We start from the raw sequence: 9,940 nt of genomic DNA on the forward strand, positions 1-9,940 counted from the left end.
ACAGAAGTGTAAACCTTTGACCAGTTCTTTGCTGTATTGGAAGCGATCTTGCCAGGCAAAGATAGGAAGAATTTCTTGTATTATACAGCTTTAAAAGCTAAGCATGCAAATCAAAATATTGATGCAGAACTTAATGACGAGGCTACTTTCGAAATACCTCAAAATGCTACAGGAGCACTGCATCTACATAGATTAGCGGTAGAAGATTGAATTTTTGCTGGTGTTGAAGCTTCGCCTGGGTTTGTTTTATACAGACTTAAAGTACAAGGTTTGGTATTAGTTCTGCATTCGTACTGTACTGTACACAGGGCCGGATTTACCAATAGGCTAGGCAGGCTGAAACCTAGGGCCTCAACGTCCAGGGGCCTCGAAATTCGGTTTCGAATTTTGAAATTCTTTTAAAAACTTGACAAGTTTAAACCCTACCTAAAGTATATATATAGCCTATATCAAGCTTTTCAGAGTAAAAAATTCTATACACATCTGGTTTGACAGACTTTCTAATCGAAATTAGAGATGAGTTTGACGAGTTTGATCAGCAAGCAAAAGCAACCTTGCCGAATATTAACTACAGAGCTGTCACTAGAGATGCACCTGACGCACAAGAAATGCACCTGACGCTTTAAGAGAACTCTCTTCAAAGGAAAGGTTTAAAATAAATTCCTTTATCCCTATGCTCGACGCACTTGAAGCCAATTTAAGAAGAGCTAATGTGTACAGTGACATTGCAGAAATGTTCCTATTTTTTTGCTAATCTGAAAGCAATTAAGATAGAAATTGTACGAGGAGTAGAACTGTAAAGGAAGCATATCCCGTATTCGGAAGATGTTGACCCGAAACTTACTGATGAACTTCCACATTTTCATTTGTACGTGAGACGAACACAAAACCAAGGGCTTACCATACAGAAGAGCAATCTATTTCCTTGTCTCATGGAGACCTTTATGAAATTATGTGCAAGGAAAAAATTAACACTGCCTTTCCTAATGTGGAAGCAATATTAAGACTGTTTCTACGCTTAATGGTCACTGTTTAAGTTTGTCACTCTCAAGGCTCAAAAGCATCAAAAATAAACTGAGATCGACAATGTCTCAAGAAAGGTTGTCCGCGCTGAGCATTCTGTGGATTGAGAGCATGGGCTACGTTAGAGGGGGGCCGAGGGGGTGATTACCACCCCACCAATCGGAGTGGGGGGTAACTAATGCAAAATTACCCCCCACTAATGTAGAGATAAAATTTTCACTTTTAATATATTTTTTACTTTTGTGTTTCATTTTCATGTTTTTATTTTGTTGCACAACTTTTGAGGTTTTTGCTTGGAAACGCCGACTCGCAAGGCAACGCCAAACTACGAATCCTATCAAAAATCTTCGCATCACAATGCGCTATGTGTGACGTCATAGTTCTCACTGCTACAAACTGTTTAATTTCGCTTTTACCACTCACGAACGAAACCCACTACAGTTGCACTGTTTCAATGTCTTTATATTTTCGGTTGTTGTAAAAGTTAATGCATGTTAGCTTTTATTTTATTTTTTTCTGAATTGAATGTAGGCCTAGAGTAGACCCTAGATGCTGAAACTTTTTCGTTCACTGCGGATGTTATGGCACAGGTTATCGTGTTGTATTCATGCAATTGAAAATTAAACTATAGAAAGCTTTGACCTTAACGCTTTTGAACTTTTAAATGTAACCATTTAGCGTCTGAAGTGCGAAATTGGAGGACTTGAGCCAAGGAAGAATACAGAGGAATTTTTGCGTACGTCCAGTCCAGTCAAAATTATCTAAAAACCTCAAAAAATGTGGCAAATGTTATAAAGCTTTTGCTCGCGATTTCAGATTCGTTGAAATAATTTTTCGATTTTAGATCGTGTTGTATGGCAAAAATTTTGCGCCTTCGGCGCGAAACATGCCGCCTTAGACGCTATTTTAGAAACTGAAGCTTTCAGTGATAAGAAGGAGGGTCTGGGGGCGACCTCCCAGAAGTATGTGATGCGATAATTTAATAAGACTCCTGCCGATGTCAAAACATTGCTCCCGCCCTTGCTTAAATTACCCCCCCACTCTCAGGAAGTGTCCGGAGCCCCTGATTGAGAGTGACAAACTTAAACAGATAAATTTTGATAAACTTTTGCATGGTTTTGCTTTGACGAAAACTAGAAAAAAAAATTGGTAGCTTAGTCTTACTCTATTTGATGGCTGTAACTATTTCTTATGTCCTCGTAAATAAACTTTACAATTATTGTAACGGTTGTTTGATCAAAGAAATTAAAATTAAAAGCAAAACTGCCTTAACTAAATTTTTATTCTTTTAAATAAAAATTGCACCCATGAATGTGGAAAATGAAAAGAACGAAGAGTTTAATGCACTCATATTTTTAACATGAAGCAATGACATGTGATGTTGTTTAGAAAGAAATTCTGAGCTCAAAAATAGAGAGGGGCCTCACAAATGGAATAGCCTTGGGCCTCTCATGGTCTAAATCCGGCCCTGACTGTACACCGTATTTTTCATTCATGAATGCACCTCATGTATTTAAGGTTGATTAGTTTGAACATATTCCCTCATCGTGACGTGAAGGCCGCCCTGATAGCTCAATTGGTTAGCGCGTCACTTCTGGAACGAAGAAGCTTCAAGATCAAGCGGCGCTGGTTCGACTCTCGGGGTATGCGCTTGAGCAACGCACGTTAAGGACTGCTCTCCATTCAGCGGCATCTAATGGATGGAATAGTTCCCCGGCAACAAGACTTCAACAATATGGAAACTTCACTCTGTCAATCTCGGTGACCGGGCCTGCGTCAGTGATTCAAAGCCTCTACAAGTATGCAAAACTGCCAGGATTAAGCTCTGCAAGAAGCTTTCCCAGTCCGAGGATAAAAATTCAATCAATCAATCATTATCATAGCAACCATGAAGCCAGACTTCAAAAAGGACTACCCAAGCACCATGATCATCATCGACTGCACTGAAGTAGGCCTACGTCTCGAAATACTGTCCTCACTTCACCGTCAGTCGCAAACGTACTCGAACTATAAAAGTACAAACACTGCAAAGGCATTAGTCATTAGTGGGAGTTGATCCAAATGGGGGTAATATGTTTGTATTTCAGTTGTACACTGGTAATGTGAGTGACAAAGAAATATATCAGAGGAGTGGATTTTTTCACCTTTTGAAGCAGAAAATAGCTGCTAATGAACTGCACTTCATGATGCTGTTATGGCCGATAAAGGGTTTCTTATAGAAAAAGACTTAGCCTACATTGTATTGGTCTACATGTGAATATCTCATCGTTCCTAGGTAGAAGGCCTCAAATGAGTGAGGACAAAGTGTTGAATAAACGAAGTATTGCACGCCATCGCATTCATGTAGAGAGGACCATAAAAAAATTAGTTAATTTCACATCTTCGACAGGAAAATACCAATGACTATGCTTGGTATCATCAATAAAATGTGGTTGGTTCGTTGCATATTATGTTATGCAGAATGAAAATAAAATGTTGCAAGACAAGGTGCCACTATCGTGGTCCATAATTCCCGGTCAAAATGCACACGCTTCACAATGGCGTCCTAAATTGCCTTTCCTAGTCTGTTAGCCAACACTATGATTAAAACGGTGTCCGACGTTTTCTTCGTAAACAGTTCTTCGTAAAGCAATTCTTCGTAAGCAATTTTTCGTAAAACAATTCTTCGTAAAGTTAATTCTTTGTAAAACAATTCTCCCAAAGCATTTATTCGTGCATGCAATGGAGATTTGATGTACGGTATACGAAGAAATGCTTTACGAAAAATTCTTTTACGGATTTCATTTCACCAACAACTGTTTACGAACAATTGTTTTACGAAGAATTGCTTACGAAGAATTGCTTTACGAAGAATTGTTTACGAAGAATTCGCCTATAACCGATTAAAACGAACAAGAATTGAAGTGTGCCGATAATCTACAACAATTCATAAAAACAAAAAATTTACTTTCACCTGCCACCTACCTCACACTTGCTTGCAATAACAAGAAACGCCTTCATAAACCGTAGTAAACCAGCGATTCTCAACCCTCAGACTCCGCGTAACTCAAACGTCACGCTCTGGTGATTTTGAATGTGCAAAAGGTCTATTTACTCAGGAAATGCAGTAATTTTTGTCATTTTCAATGGAAAAAATTCAATTCGATTCACAAGCAAGTACTGTTATCCTTGAAGTCAATTGCGGCTTTAGGAATTAGCAACAAGAAAACATGAAGACTCAGCTTTATTTCCGAAAAATGCCAGAGAAAACATGATCTTATCCTTTTGCTATGCCACCGGACAGCACCATTTTACAGTTAATATTCATACCCAAATTTTTGTTGAACATGCGCTCAGAATGCACCAAATTCAAAGTAATTTTTCAAAAATTTCTGGGGGAGGCTCCCCAGACCCCACACCGCTGGGTGTCGCTTTCGGCGAACACGCCGTCAGGCTTTGCCCGCCAGCCGTCAAACCTCTCCTCCCCTTTCAAAATACTTAGCTACGCTACTGAATTGGATCATTGTCATTGGGGCCCGCAAAGCACATTCCACACAGGGCCTGAAATACCCTAAGACCGGCACTGGTATAAGCATTCGATATTCAGAAAGCAACGAATAACGCTATCGAATAGTGACAACTAGTCGTTACTTCCAACCCTGGGTATATGTGAGTGGCCTGTCGAGTGTTACATCGAGGTATGTTTATAGGCTCTGGACAAGACGACAGAACCTTGCCATTGATGTTGATGGTCACTTTCAGGTCACCTTTTGCCTCCCTGTTGCTGAGATGGAAGGCTGCCGTCACTGTTTTACTTTCGCTGAGCTTCAGTTTCTATTGCTGGAGGTATCCTGATATAGTCATGATGTCTTGGCTGTAGGTCGATCGTTCATAGGCTATATAGACATTGAAAAGGAGGGGTGCTAAGAGTAAAGACTGATCCCTGTGGAGCACCGTTTTTGAGGCACTGTAGTCTAATAATTTTTTTCGTTTTCGGTGGTTAAGATAAACTCCTGTTGTGGATGAATTCCATCATCATTTTGACCATGTGTCTGTCAGGAAGGAAAATTAGGTGACGTTAGAAAACGTAGAAACGACGCACGAAGCGCCAGCAGAAGCTACATTCAGCATCAGCTCCATTTGGCTGTTTCCACCGTTGAACCGCGCGCGTTCTGAAGTTTACTCGAAATTTGAAGCGAAATAAACTTATGTTAACACACACGGTAGGCTACTAGGCCTATACATGAGTCAAATATTGATTGTTGTATGCTGTTGCATGTGACGTTTCATAATTTCGTTTGCAAACAATTATAGCTGAATACAGCGAAGTCCCTCAGTGCGTTACGTTGGCCTATATGCGTTAGCATTACCGTATCATTTTGGTTTATTTTTGAATCTTTAATCTCGGACTGACAAAGCTTTGATAGGTTATTCCTGGTAGTTTTGCATACTTGTAGCCTATACAGTTTTGCATACAGGGCCGGTTATCGGTAGCCAAGATTGTCTAAATTATTTTCTGTAGCCTACGAAGTGCGAAACGAGATTGCAAGTGGATCGAGCAAGCCATTTTAGCTAATCACAAGTGAGTTTTGGGTGGTGATGAAACAGGTCTTAAGAAATACTGTTCTAGAAGCTTTGTTGAGTCACTGATGCTGAGTTGTTGATTCAAGCTCGGCTTTTGAGATCGACGAAATAAAGTTTCCACTGATGGATATTGCTTATAAATTATTCCATCGACAACCAGGTATTAGATTGGTTTTAGGCTAGTATTCAGAAATTTGTCTCTTTATTGTTACTCTAGTTTGAAATCTGGGTTGCTAAGCTTCAAGCTCAAATTTCGTATCTTGCCAATCTAAACACCGAACAATCTGCCACAATTTGGCCAAATAAGGAAGTTGATAATGGTTTGAGACTGCAGCTGGTAGGCTGCAGTTGCTGGAGCAAGTTTTTGGTAAGGTTAGAACTTGAGCATTGTTCTAGATTTCACAAAGAAAAGCATAAGAAGCAATGAAAAAGTGAGTGTGGTTTACAAAAAAGAGAAAATAAAAAATACCAGTTTTTTTAAATGTTGATCTCTCTTTCTACTCTCTCGTCTTTGTAAACTACACACATTCTTTTGCTTGTTCTCGTCATTGTTAAATCTATGACTATGTTCGAGTTTTAACTTTTGTGAAGTTGATTCAGCTTGAAGTGAACTCAGTGTTAGAGATGCAGCGAACCCAAAATTTTTATCCGCACACCGCACCGCAACTGACTCATCTATCCGCGCACCGCACCGCACACCGCAATTTATCTGGAACTTTGACACTGCACCGCACCGCACACCGCAAATTACAAAATTAAAAAAAAATATTTTAACGAGTTATTGTTTAGAAAGTCAATTGTAGGAAAAAGCATCCATGGCATATAACTGGTAACCTAGTACCAATACAGTTGTGCACTAATTGGCCAGGCTAACCAGATCATATTCTCTTATCAGCAATGCATCTAAGTTCTAAGACATAATACAAACTAAGACAAATAGAATGTTCCTGGATCCAGTATCAGGACTTTTGAACACTTTTTGTAAGCAATAATGCAATTATAATGCCAGTGGCTATATGAACTACACACACAAGAGTAAAACTTATAGCCTGAACTCACTGGGCTAACTGATATAGTAAATAATGCGGTAGTTGCGCTAGGCCTATAGCCTGGTAACTGAGCTTATCAGCTAGGCTACTAACCAAAAACATTCGTACAGCTTCCCTGACAAGCAAGCCCTAAAACCCTGTCAACTGCAAGCCATTTGCAATTTGCATTTGCATAGCTTTCCATCTTAGGGTTTCCGAAGGGAAAAATAACTGATCCGTGTTTCCAATTTAAATTTGAAGTTTCATAGCTGATTCTTGAAAAGTTGAAAGTTTACGTTTACGAAAGTTTAATTTCTTGAAAGTTTACGTTTACGAAAAATTAATTTCTTGAAAGTTTACGCGGCAAGCGGCGCGGCGCGGCTTTGTCATTTCAACCTTCCACGCGGCGCGGCGCGGCACGCGGCGAAAAAGTCAAAAGCGGCCGCGTACGCGGCGCGGCGCGGCGCGGCTTGCATCACTACTCAGTGTTGTTGTCAGCGTTGCCAGATGGTGTTCTACGACACCAATTTTGAAAAAAATGGTGTAATTTAAAACGGCTTGGTGTTGAAAAAATCTTCTTTTACACCATCACAGAATTGGTGTAATTTGGTGTATTTTTAAAAATTTTTGCTACTTAGTTGTAATGATGTATATTTATTGTTGTGTTGCATTTATAAAAATGTTTGTCCGTAATCTTAATCCGTATTCTTAATCTGCAAGCTTGTCCGTAATCCTTATTCGTAATCTTTGCTGACCTATTGACCGGCTGCTTTGAGTCTTGCTTGTCTGCTGAGTTCTGAGGGTTTTGTTTATTGCTGAACTACGTTTATCGGCTAATTGTATATGCTACACCATGAGCACTGAGCAGTCCGCCCCGATAGCTCAGTTGGTTTGCGCGTGACTTCGTCAACAAGAAGCTTCAAGATCAAGCTACATGATTTTTGTTTTTCGCTATGTAAATTTTTGTTATTTCTAATACTTTTGTAACATTTCTGTATTTTTAGTAGAAAAATTAGTGCGTTGGTAGCAGGGATATCTAGAGAAGGGGATATGAAGGCTCGCAGCGATTGCCTTATTCTCATGACATTACCAGGGCGGTAGTTTGTAGTGCTTTAAACATGTGTTTTTTTAAATCGTTGAAAGTTTTGCAGTGCAGCTGATGCAGTAGGCCTAAGCTACAGAAGACAGTTAGCAAATGTTACGTGGAGCATATTTAAAGAATACCTGTTTGGAAAGACAGTTGAAAAGTTACATGTAAGCTGTTTTTTAACAAAGCCTTTGCAGTAGGCTAGATGTAAAGCAACTATATTGGTGGTTGTATTAACATGCCACCATGAGCACGCTGTGAATATCCAGGCCTGATGCTAATAGCGCAATGCAAGTTATCATAACAAGATCTATTAAACTACTATCGGTGCCAATTGTCATTTTACAATAAACGCAGTTTATTTACGATAAACAAAAGCCCTTCTATTGTCAGACGTAATATAAGCCTTCGTATCCCCTTCTTTCGATATCCCTGGTTGGTAGGTGAAGTGGTGTAATTTGAAGGTTGAAATAGTGTAGTAAGCAAACTGGAATCTGGCAACACTGGTTGCTGTTTTCTGTTAAGTTTTGATAACTTTCGAGATTTTCCATTTGTGCTTGTGCCCAGTGGTGCCACTCCTAGTGTTTTTCCACTAGTGGTCACAGCGGTAAACCATAATCTCTTCTTGGGAAAATTTTAACATAAAGTTCCCGAATCCGTTCGTCTGTATATAATGATCGAAGAAACACACACTTGAACTTCTTTTCAAACAGTGTATTCCTGTAAAATTAGCCCGCGGCTACCGAAAACGAGGGGGTGCAACGCCTACACCACTTAAACTGTCACTACACAACAGATTACTTGGATAAAAGACGGAACCTTTGTCCAGCTAGCAAGCACTAAGCCAACAGTTAAATGTGCGGCCAACTTTCAAACAATCATTTTACGAATGACCAGAATAGATAGCAATATCTCAAATTCACGTATGCAGTACTGTGACGCAATAATGAAAGACAATTATGAAGTCATTCCAACAGGTGTTTAAAGCTGATGTAATATTTCCTGTTTAAACAGGCCCAAACAGGCCCAAACAGGTTTGACACAATTCTTATGAACGCTGGTGCAATTTTGGCACATTTTCTAGCAACTTCCATGACGTAATATTCAGTAGACTTGAACGGTTTTATATGACGTTTGATTTGTACAGAGATTGGCCGTAACATAGCGGCTCCTAGTTATGACAGTCTAACATGGCATAACTAAAAAAGAATTGAAGGACAATCGTGAGCCAATGAATAAAACACACGATACACAAATTGTTTGAATCACTCACGTTTAAGTTAATACGCAAATACAAAGGGCATGCAAAGAATGAACAGCAATAAGAATAAACACGACGATACATGAAATTGGTACCATAGGTACACGCTAAAATGACGCTATATACAATTGTTGCGATAATAACCGACTGTTCTGGGCTCAGACAAGGGTCGGCCACCGCAGACAAAACCAGGCTCAAACCCTAACACTAGGTGTTCTTTACGGGGGCGAGGCACGAAATATCCCTCAACACGTAGTCTACTTTCACTTTCCCCGTACTCTCATCATAGTTGCAGACGGCAACTTTGGCTCTACGAACCACAGGCTTCCCTTTCCTAATTTGTGGAACTACCTCATGCACCCTCCCAAGTTGATACTTCCCACGTTTACCAATGTCTTGGAGAGAACCTACCACTACAAGTCGAGCAGGCTCCAGATTCTCGGCCATTTTTAGCCATTTTTTCCGGCCCTGAAGACCTGGCAAGTAAAAATCGATCCATTTACTCCAAAACTGCTGAGAAAGTGACAAATTGAACCGATAATCCCTTCTTAATTGGTCACGATCATGTGGTTGCCCAACAGCACAGTATGGGTCTAAGTATGGGGTCAAAAGTGAGGCAGGGATGATGACAGTAAAATCCCTAGGGTCGTCACTCAAAGGTACCAAAGGGCGTTCGTTCACGATCCGAACGGCACTGCCTGTGTACGTAAGCAGTTCAATAAAATTGGGCTTACGTATTGAAGAGTCCAAAATGTGAAAAAAGTATTTGGTCATATCGGCCACGAAACCAAATCTTTCAAGCCGAAATCTAGCCAAGACATCTGCTAGAGGGTTTAACAAGTCAGGACACGAAAACATTACATCATTAACACAAGTTCCTCGAAATTCAGACTTGCCATCGTAAACAATGCGCTTTTTTAATTGTGACGTCACAAAGTATGGTAAATACCATTCAAATCCCTTGACATTTCCTGCTTC

Source organism: Aplidium turbinatum, chromosome 5, assembly GCF_918807975.1.
Source record: "Aplidium turbinatum chromosome 5, kaAplTurb1.1, whole genome shotgun sequence".
NCBI lineage: Eukaryota > Metazoa > Chordata > Ascidiacea > Aplousobranchia > Polyclinidae > Aplidium > Aplidium turbinatum.